Below are 11765 nucleotides of genomic sequence, written 5' to 3'. Positions count from 1 at the left end.
TTTTTTCATAAACATGATAGCATCTTTTATGTTTATAAGTTTTAACTATATGTATATTTGATGCTTATAAAACTTAAAGGAAATACTGAATATATATCTAGATTAATTAATGTCATGGTAAATGTGGTATATTTCTTCTCTAGCTTTAATGGGTAGACCTCTTGTATTTGTGTGACAAGGCTACATTAAAATATGGAAAACTTATTATGATCTATGCCTTGCATTCATATTTTGGATTTTGTTGTGTTAACCTTTTATAGGAAGAATAAGTTAAGCAAGGAGTGCAAATTAAACGATGAGTGGGTCTTTCAAGGCAAGTGACTATTTTAGAGTTCATTATAGCTCCACTCCTTCCATCACTTTGCAGTTGTTGATTTAGTCCAAGACAATCTAATTGTTGAGCATTCCTATATTTCTAAAGAATTGAATGTGGCTTATTGTCTTGCATAAATGATGCTATCGCTCTTGAAACTAAAATTTGTTATGTTATGTAATGGAAGACCTAGTTTGTAGGCATTCTGTTTTTCCTATTTTCCTTTAAATAAGATGGAATTTATGTTTCTAGGCGAGTTAGATGTTCTAAGAAATTCATGTTGTAAGCAACCAGTAGAGTAAAGCATTATTGATATTATATATTATGTCCATGTTTTATTGAATGAATATATGATAGTTTTTCACTTCAATCTCTGAGTTATAATTCATTCATACTTTTGTGGGGGCTGACATGAGAGGTGAATTCATTGTTCATGCTTATGTAGAATTTAGTTAATTTTTCTTTGAGTTATAAAGTATTGTTGTTCTTGCAGCCATTGGTAGCAAAACCATTGACTATATCCTACAACATAGGTTTATTTCTAGAGCATTACTTATTTTCTATTATGTTCTTCCTTCAAGATGAGAATTAATTTGTAAGTTTAGTTTTTAGTATAAGTTTCATGTAGCAACTACTTTCATCTTAGTAGTGATGACTATTGAGAAGACTTAAAGCATACACTTTGCAGTCACTATCTCAAGTTCACATTCCCAAACTGATACATTAAATTAGTCTAGCATGATATTCTAAGTAGAAACATGATGAATTTAAAAAATGAATCATTGCTTGAGGGTGTCCAATACTTGTGTTACTAGGATATTATTCTAACTAGTTAGTACTCTCATTTTTTTGATTGATGAAAAGGATTTAAATGAATTAGGTAACAATAGTACCTAGAGAAAAGCTTGAGCTATGATATGAAAAGGAGTACAAGAATCAGTTAAGAAAGAGATATTATAGTGCGTTGATAATCTACCTAAGGTTGCAAAGGTTGGTTATGTTGAGTAAGCTTAGAAGAAAATGTTTAACAAAGTTTGTCTAGCAAGCTTGACTAAGTGGACAATAGGTGCCAAGAAAATTTAGTGCAAGCCAATAAAAAAATTAATTACAGCCAAGAAAAGTCAATTTTAGTTTAAGCTAAGTAAAGTTTAGTTGATGTCAAGCACCAACAAACTTTAGTTAGTACTAAGTGTTTTGAAAGTGGATGTCAAGAAACATAGTATGTGTTGAGCATCAGAAGCCAATTAATGCCAAGTATGAGGACTATGAGAAATACTGATAATTTGATGAATCTAAGATGACATGTTTGATTTTGTGGATTGTGTTAACCATGTGGATGGTGAGATTGATGAGTTGATGGCCCAAAATTCATAGTTAATCATTTTAAGGAGAATTCAAAGAGAATTGAAGGAGAAGTTCCTAGAAGGGAATAAAATGATATGATGGGTAGATTTATTGAATCCTACCTAATCTAACCTAACCCTAAAATGGATGATGGAGGTTGAATGACAAAATACCTTAATTCTCTATTTATAGAGATGGCTAGATAGAAGAAAGGGTTGTCATGTGTGAGAAAGTAAGGAAGACAAGGAGTCTAGGGCATTTGATTCATTTAGTAACCTAAGAGAAGAGACTGCATTGGCAAATGTTGTTACAAAATCTTGCACCCTTATCTAAAGTCATACCTAAGGAAAACCTCATGAAACATGCAAACAACCCCCAAGTTGTGGGACTTGAACTATGAGGTTGAGTCTCCAAAGAAGGTCACCTTCCTATACTATTAGGATGTACTTCAACTATTCTTGTAGAGAAAAGGTAGAAGGAATACATGAAAGCAACTACCTAATCTATTCTAAAGAGGTGATGCACCAAAATAGGGTACACAAAATGATGATGGTTGAAAGAGATAAGGTAGAACATCATATAACTCAAAGGAAAAAGGGAATATTAATGTAGCATACCAAAGCAGTACTAGAGAAAATATTGAAGATCCAACCACTAGAAACTATATAATATTTTTCTTTATAGTGCCAACATAACTTGGATGAATTTCTTCGTAAGACAAAAATCAACCACTATAATCAAGTATCTAGGGAATAATCACTACAAAATTTCGAAAGATCTTACTATTGCATAAATCCATGCATGAAAGGATCACTTCCTCACCAAATAGGTCTCTAAGAGGCTAGGAGAAATAGTCATTTAATCTTTGACTTAATGAATGGATCAACAAATGACAGTGAAGTATTTCTTTTGCATTTATCAAGCCTAGGGATTGATGAGAGTAGTTATAGGAGTTCGAAAGATCAAATTCATCATTCAAGGAACTGATTTTTCTACCATAAACTTCCAACTCGATCATAACCCTTGGTCAACTAAGGTTTAACCATTATATCCTACTATGTGGACCAAACATTTCTCACCATTATGCCACCTTCTCAGTGACTCATGTTGGAATTATAATAGAAAAGGTAAACCTATCAAGGGAGTGAATCAATGCTTTAAACTTTGACCCATAAAACATTCACCACACATCCATCTCATACATTCAATAAATAAATTGAAATATCATGTAAAGAATGTATATCTAAAATATGTAAACAAATAAGAATTCACACATATATGACATCATATATGATTACCCAAAAACCCTCCAATGAAAAGGTAAAACTAGGGTGGGGATGACACCCATAAATCTTCGCTAATTTAGTAATAAAGTGTATCCAATGAAGGTTGCAATATTTGATGATGAAACATGATCTACCTTTGAAAGCTCTGCCCTGTTAAAGGCTTACAAAGCCTCTTAGGTCTTACACTGGCAAATGATTTCAACACCCTATTAAAAGTGTGCCTTGTTAAAGGACTTCAACTCACAATAAAGTAAGCACATTGTTAGAGGATTTAAATATAGCATGTTAGGACTACTTTGTTAAGAGATTTAACTTATTCACGTGTTAGAATGTCTCAACATTGATCCTATGGTTAGCACATTGTTGCTTGATGATAGATCACCTCTAAACTGATGTATTCTTGATCCTTCTTGATAAAATGTCTCTCTGGTATTCAGTATTTCCTTCAATTCTCCTTTAATTGATTCTACAATGAAATTTTAGATCATAATACCTTGGTCACCATGAATTTCCTAGTTTGTGCATGCAAAACTCTCCTTTATCATTCATACATTCCATTTCACACTCACAAGAAGTTTAGGTTCTATACTCTTTTAAAAGACCTAAGTGACTTAGGTTTAGGTATGAATCAACAACTATAATTCACCCATATTGCCACTTAAACCTTCCATCTACCTAATTGGATGAATGTAATTCATAGAGATTCCAACATAAGATTTGTCTTTATCACCAAAATATCGTAATTCAATCTATAAGTTGGCTGAAAAATGGTTTACATAATATTTTGTGCCAATACAAATAACTATGGAAAAACTCTGTTACTCAACATCTGAATGACTCGGCATGCATTGCTTGGTTGAATCCTGAATCACTCAGCATATACTTTCTGCTTGACACTTGAGTGATCAAAATATGAGTGACTCGACACTCACTATTGACTCGACGTGCTCTAAGTTATACATGTTGTGCTCGACATATAATACTTGTTTAATATGAACTAGATAATCGACTTAAGTATATAGACACTCACTTGTCAAAACCAATCTGAGATCAGTAATCTTCTCCTTTGACATGAGTGTAAAAAACACTTGGGTATGCATTAATTCTTTTATTCTTATGATCATAACATAACTCTTATTTGGTTTCTATACAAAATTTCAAAAATATCAAAATTTTGCAACAACTTATATCACAAAATACTCTTCCCTTTATATTTAAAAGAAGTGCCATAAAACTTTTGTTTTATTTAAGTTAATTTACTTGATTAGTTCACTCTTATAGATATTGTAAGAGAAATTATTTAATACATGAACACATTCTAATAGTTTTCTACAAGTGTTTTTAATATAATGTTCATAATTATTAATTTAACATTTTTTTACATTAATGTTCATGTCACATGAACTATACAAATATAAATGTCTCTTGATTATGATCACTTCCCTTACTATTTCTCTATATACCTTGTATATACCTAAATACTAAAATGAAAATAAATTACCATTTCATATTAAAATTTTGAAAAGGGTGAAAATAAAGACCTCAATTACCACGTCCATGGGAATATCTCAAAATGAGAATTCTCAACTACCATTCATTAGTTGGAACGTTGGAAAGAAATTAATATTTTTGTTAATCCTAACCTGGAACCAAAGACATTAGATTTTGGCGTGGCAAGAATGCTTCCTACAGACGGGACTCGCACTAACATAAAAGGGTGTTAGAAAGACTGTAGGAATGAAAGAGTGCTACCGTTAATTATTTTTCAATGTGACTTGTTTTACAAACTTGATTAAATCTGAGCCAACATTTCTTCCGCAACTCCTGTTGAACGGTTGCTAAACTATGAATGAAGACCTGTTTTACATCCGTCAGGTATGATCACGGCATTTTTTAAGGTCATAATTTCAATATATATCCTTCAATGCAGTGCAGGCATACTTCTTGACTGAACTACTTTTCAACACCCCGCTTGCAGCTTTTCTCAATAGAGACATTTCAAAGCTTGACTAAAATAATTTTTTGTGGTCATAATTAATTTAGTTTTTCGAAATGTACATAAAGATACCTAATTTTTGCGTGGTTGAAAGGGTAAATGCATCTCCCCCATTCTTAAGAATTGAATGAATCAACGAGTCACTGCATTCACATTAAATTAAATAGCGCTGTTTGTGAAAGAATTGTTAAGGGGGAGACAAAATGCTGATCGCCTATAATGAGAAGTATCCAAAGTTGGTCTGTGTTGTTCTGTTATCATATATTTTTTGCAGTGCAGCGCAGGACTGCGGCAAGAATAACGCAAGCACTGAATTCCAGAATAATCTTAAAATAGTTCTTGATAATCTTGTGGACAATACATCATCATCAAATGGTTTCAATACCTCATCCTATGGCCAAAGTCCAGACACAGTTTATGGTCTCCTCCAATGTAGGGGAGACGCAACTGCGGAAGAATGCTTCAGCTGTTCACACGACGCAAACAGCTCCATGCTCAATGCTTGTAAAAATGTAAGCAGCGGGAGATCTATGCTTGACAAATGCTTCGTACACTATGAGAACTATTCCTTCTTCGGAGAACTAGATACCGATACAAAAGTTGTTTATAATACAGCGAAGGTTACAGATGAACCTGAGGAGTTCAAGGCGGCCGTTAAGGAGCTTTTCAGCAATCTATCTGAAAATGCTATCCAATCCCCAACACGATACTCTTCTGGATCAAAACCCACCACTACATTTTATACGATAAACGGCCTGCTGCAGTGTTGGATGGATTTAACTTCTGTTGACGACTGCAATACATGCTTGAAATACGCAATTCGTCAGCTGTAGGATGCGACGTTCAGCTCCGATGGACCTTTTCAGGGAGGAGTTGGCTGGTGCGGAAGTTGCATTGCTCGTTTCGAAACGTATCCCTTCTTCCATGCCGCCCCTCCACCGCCACCGTCTCCCGTTCAACCGCTTTCTCCACCACTGTCACGGCCGCCGACTAGTAATATGCTTCTCAATTATCTTACAAGTTAATTTCATTCTTTATCGCAATCTATCGAATTCTACAGCAATGAAAGTGACTTTAATATTGAATTAGTAGAGAAGTGTTATGACTGCTGTTTCTAGTGCATTTTTATCGTTTCTTGATATCCTTTAAATGACCAGATTGGGGTTTAATATTGTGCTTTGTGAGCTTAACGTTTCCTATATTTTCCTTGAGTGCTGACCGCTCAGATTTATCTTCTGTGCAGAGAATTCATCAAATAAAATCGGTATGGCCGTGGGTATTTCAGGCGGCTTGTTGGTCATGTTACTGTTATGCATCTTTGCAATCCAAAGAAAACTCAAGCCCGGCGCATTATGGAAGCCAGCCATCTTAAGGAAAGGTAGATTTGCAGGAATATTTGGTTGAATTTTTTTTATACGTTTTTATAAACAATGTTTCTCTTCGTTATCTTCAAATTGTTGTGACTAACATATCATTTCCATTTAGATGAAAATTTGTTATTTTCCCTTTCTTATATTGCATTTGGATCAGAGATATTTATTAAAAGTTGTTAGTTTTCTTCTTATCCAGGGAATCTAGATGGTGAACTAGATTCAGAGATTGGCGAGGAGCCTGAGATAATCTTTAATTTGGAAAATATCAAGACTGCAACTTGCGACTTCCATGAAGATAACAAGCTTGGAGAGGGAGGCTTTGGTTCTGTATATAAGGTAAGATCATTATTTTAACAATAAAAATATGATAATCAAGAGTTGAACTGGTTTCTTTTTTTTTTGGAAGTTTCAATTTTGGTAGTTGGTCTTTATTCATAAAACTAAAACTAGAATTCTTGTGTATGTCTGTTTTTAATTTGATTTTGATGACAAATTTCTATACAACTTTAGATTTTTCCAAAGAAAAAAAAGAAAAGAATAAATTAATAGTTAAGTTACATAATTCAAATATTTTATTTTTATTGTGTATTGATTTGGCTTTGAGAGATCTGTAAACTGTTCTCCACATTATTAAATAGATAAAAAATGAAATAAATAGAAATTTTATGTAACTGTAATATTTTATCTTTTATTCTAATCTGCATGCAGTTTTAGATTTTTCTCAAGTACAAATGTTTTTCATAGTTACCCTAATCTGAAATAATTTTATTCATTGTTTTGATTTTGAGAATACACATAGACTAAGTTTTAGATTTTTTCAAATAATTACAAATACTTTTCTGCACTGTCATAGTTTATTTTATTAAAATTCCTTCTAATTTTTATTAAGAATTTGTCTATAATCTAAAATTTTAACATATAAATATAAGTTATTATATCTACTCTTATTATTTCTATCTATTTGTTCAAATATTATCAAACTTCAATAATGATCTAGCCCATGATTTTATTTTTTATTTAAGAAAAATGTTAGAAAAGTCAGCAGAAAATTATATTAAATAAAACACAAGAGGCACATAGTCAATCAGAAAGAATAAAAAATAGACCTCAGAGAAACCACCCAACCTTAGTTAAAGTCTTTTGATTTTTATAGAGTCCATAGCTTTGAGTTTTAACATATAATAAACAATTATTATGTGGATTCATTGTTTTCCATTTACTTGTAAAAATATTTATTCCAATCTGTATTAGCTACTCTCTAAGTATTAGAATATTCTCCATACCTGAAATAACTTTGACCACATAAAGCTAGAACTTTATTTTATGTAGGCTTTTAAAAAATATAAATCACCAATGATAGGTATTTTCTAGAGGTTTCTTAAAGTTTGTAAGTATGTAAGCATTTAACCATTAGATCTATGCCTGATCATTGTGGATCATGAGCAGATGTGAGGTTTCCAATGCTTAAGACTAAAATATATTATATATTTCTGTATTTATTTCAGACTCTATCTAGAGTCTTTATCTGCACTCCATCCACCACCTACTATTGGATGGTTCTATTTTTCAAACAAAATAAAAGTGAGGAAAGCCACTGCAAAGATTAAATTAAATATAAAACAAGGAAAAAATAGTTAATCAGAAATAGAAGATAATGATAGAGACTACCCAAGCATCCTGGAAGAATAGAGCATAAATTCTAGTTATCCAAATCAGATGTTATACAACTCTAAATCAGATGTTTTACAAAATTCATCCTTGAAAGATATACTCAGATATGTTACTTTTAATCAATTCTAAAGAGAGAAATTGTTTTGATTTTCTAGCCAATCATTTGGGAAATGGGAGGAACTTATACTCTGATAATCCTTTTCTACGGGAGAGTTGGCGGATCTATTGATTATTTAATAGGTTTTTTTTGTCACAAATAGTCTCTACCATTGTAATGTGATTTTGAGTTCCCCGGCCTGGTGTTCATCGATAAGTAGAAATTTAGTTAGTATATTTGCTAACCTATTTTTTAGGGGCTACCCTTTAAAAATTATATTTGTTAACCCACTTTGGAGAAGATTTTTCCTAGCTAATCTCATAAATTATTTTGCAGTTGAGAGCTTAGTACTAGATTGCTTTGCAAAACATAGTAAATTTTTAAATAAATTTCCAATGTAACCTTTCAAAAGTGTACAAAAAGAGCTAGGGCATTAGCGAATTGAATAGTTATCCTTGTTATGTTGTGTCACCCCTCTCACAGTAGAATTCATGCTCTATTATATTAGATGTCTAGAGATCAAAGTGGGTGGTTATTTAAAGAACCATTCGTATTCACTTGAGCCACAATATCTTCAAACAATCTTTCTTCAATCCCCAATACATACATTTGAGGGAATCTAAGGCCCCTGGAACATCCCAAAATTACTGATCTAAATTAAACGAGGGTAACCCAAAATTTTTGATCTAATAATCTTTCCCGTACATTAGCATCTCCAACTTGTAATGAGTTCTCTAAGATACATCCACTCTCGATGAATCCTGTATAAATACCATCCATAATGGCTCAAATATTGTCGACAAGTTTCTGAGAAAGAAATTTTTACTTGAATCTTATACAAATCATTGAGCAATCCAATGTGCTTTAAATTTGTTACTAAGGTTTTTTATCTTAGTCCTTAGTATGTCATTTAATAATGCCATTGTTAATATTGTTTGAGAGTAAACCCTTGTGGATAATCTCCAATTATATTTGGACAATATCATTGCTTCTTGAATAATTATTTATAGTTTTTTCAAACTTTCAGGTGGCAACCCATAAACTTTAGGTGAGTCATTATTTTTAACAGCTTGAATAGAAAAATTTTCATAGAAGTTAATAGCAATATCACATTCTTGACTATCTCTCACAAGAGAATAACACACAATTGAATCTATATTATTTTGGATTAAACACACAAATAACTTTTTGATGTTATGATCAAAAATCAATTGATGCAAGTCTTTTCTTTTTTAGAGTGCAAAGCTTTGTGTGGGTACTTGGCATTTGTATTATTTTAAATATTAATGCATGTAATTTTTTAGAACATTTAAACATTATATTTAAAGATAAAATTGTTAAATATTCAAAGTTAACATACCTTTTAATTTAATTTTATGTTTGGTGTATGATGTTTAAAGAAGACCAACTTATATGTACTAGTAGTCTTTAACTAGAAAACTTAAACATCATAAAATAACACTTTGATTCCTAAAATAAAGTATTAAATAATCAGAAGTGACTTACTTTTTAGACTTAGTCTTTCCTCAAAACCATTGTCTTTAGCTTGAACATCATCAGTTTCTTCTCAATGATCTTTTTCCTCCATTATAAGAAATTTTAAAGCATATTTTTCTCAACTAAGAGTTCTACATTCCTTAAATGTTTATAGTGTGACAAAAGTTCAATATTGAAGTGTTTTCTTTTATGTCAGGGCACCATGCCTAATGGAAAGAAAATAGCAGTAAAGAGGCTATCCATACAATCATCGCAAGGGAAGAAGCAGTTTCTAAATGAGGTTAAGTTGGTGGCAAAAATTCAACATCGTAATCTTGTGAATCTGCTTGGGTATTGTGCAAAAGGAGTAGAACGTTTGCTTGTTTATGAGTTCTTGCCTAACAAGAGCCTTGACAAAATACTATTTTGTAAGTTGATTTCCACTAAATATTAAACGCTTGTGATATAATATTTGTTTTTTAGTTAAGAGTCACTTATTATGGGTTATGGATTTAAGAGTCACTTATTATGGGTTATGGATATAGATCCTCAGCGGAGCCAAGAACTTGACTGGCCAAAGCGTTTGAATATCATACTTGGTGTAGCACGTGGGCTTCTTTATTTACACCAAGATTCTCAATTGCAAATCATTCATCGTGATATCAAAGCGAGCAATATTTTGCTTGACGAAAAAATGCAACCAAAAATTTCAGATTTTGGTCTAGCAAGGTTATTTAATTCAGAGGAGACTCATGTCAATACAATGGTTGCAGGCACATTGTAAGAATTTAATTTTTTTACTTAAACATAATAGTTTACTTAAGTTTATCAAATTTCTATAAACATTTAATTTTTCTTGAGATCTATTGTATGACTATTCTTATGATCAAGATTATACTACATATCTATAAAGAAGATCATTTTCCTTTGCTTAGGGCTAATGAGAGATTATAAAGTAAGATTTCAAAAATTGATACCAAAAATTGTCACACAATCAATCTTAAAAAAACAATTTTTTATTAGTTTTTTTCTCCTTCAACAAAATGTTAATTTAATAATTGTTCTCAATTGTGCAGGGGTTATATGGCACCAGAGTATGCTTTTAATCGTCAACTATCTGCCAAAGCTGATGTATATAGTTTTGGTGTTGTAATTTTAGAAATCATTTGCGGAAGAAAGAACAATGATAGTAGATTATCCGTGGAATTTCAAAGTCTCTTGGAATGGGTAAGGTAAACCAAAGTTAGGAAAATATAATTTATTTTATATATGTGAATTCTTATGTGATTATTATGCAGGTATGGAGATATTACAAGGAAGGAAATATCATTGAAATAATTGATAAATCCATGTTAAATTGTTACCCCAATGAACAAATTGGTAGATGCATTCACGTGGGCCTTTTATGTACACAAGCAGATCCAGTGCTTCGCCCACCAATGGTAAATGTATATGCAATGCTTTCCAATGCTTCTGTCACCAACTTGCCAAATCCTATAAAACCTGCTTATCTCAGCATTACACAAGATAATGTTCCACAACATGCATCAACATCAACATCTACAAGCACAACTTCATCTACTCTATCTACTGCTCATTTGGCTTACGCATCTATCAATGATACATCAATAACTGATTTGGGCCCAAGATAATTTTGTGACTTTTTCTAGTGTAATGATGATACCAAACTATGCGAGACAAATCCTTATGATATTGAATTGCAATAATTTTTCTATTATGGTGTCCATAAATCAACAAATATTAAATTAAATTATGATAGATCTTTATGTTTTTCATGAATATACACCTTTTCTTGTGCCATTATTATCATTTCTTTCTACTTATTATTTTATTTATTGAGAAAATAATAAAATATAATTTTTAATATTGTCGTTTATAATTAATTGATCTTAATTAAAAAATCTTAATTTTTTAAATAATGAATATGATTACATTTTTTATTTCTATATAAATTTTTATAAAAATTATTATTTTTTTAGAAAAGAAAGGTGAAATATTTTGAATTTTTTAATATTAATTGATATATTTTTCTAATTATTTAATAATAAGTAGATTCTCTATGTTAGCTTCCAACTACCTTCTATTTATAAGTATTTTAACAATTAATTGAGCAATATTTGTACTCTCAAGAGAAGTACAAGAAATCAAAATCTAAGTGTTTAGTCTTATAATGCAAGCAATTGCAATT

The 11765-nt window shown here is 31.3% G+C and overlaps 1 pseudogene across 1 annotated transcript; it reads left to right on the top strand.

Annotated features, from left to right (window-relative positions):
- The first annotated feature begins 5014 nt into the window (after positions 1-5014).
- LOC149531154 (cysteine-rich receptor-like protein kinase 14) lies at positions 5015-11291 on the top strand (annotated as a pseudogene). Its single transcript, XR_016358779.1, has 7 exons — positions 5015-5959; positions 6183-6317; positions 6509-6648; positions 9774-9984; positions 10102-10336; positions 10633-10783; positions 10855-11291. The product of XR_016358779.1 is annotated as a cysteine-rich receptor-like protein kinase 14 (transcript).
- Positions 11292-11765: the final 474 nt, after the last annotated feature.

This window comes from Cupressus sempervirens, chromosome 11, assembly GCF_028749045.1.
Source record: "Cupressus sempervirens isolate cs-2001-9-10 chromosome 11, ASM2874904v1, whole genome shotgun sequence".
NCBI lineage: Eukaryota > Viridiplantae > Streptophyta > Pinopsida > Cupressales > Cupressaceae > Cupressus > Cupressus sempervirens.
Note: the sequence above shows the minus strand (reverse complement) of the source record. Positions and strands in the feature narration are given on the sequence as shown.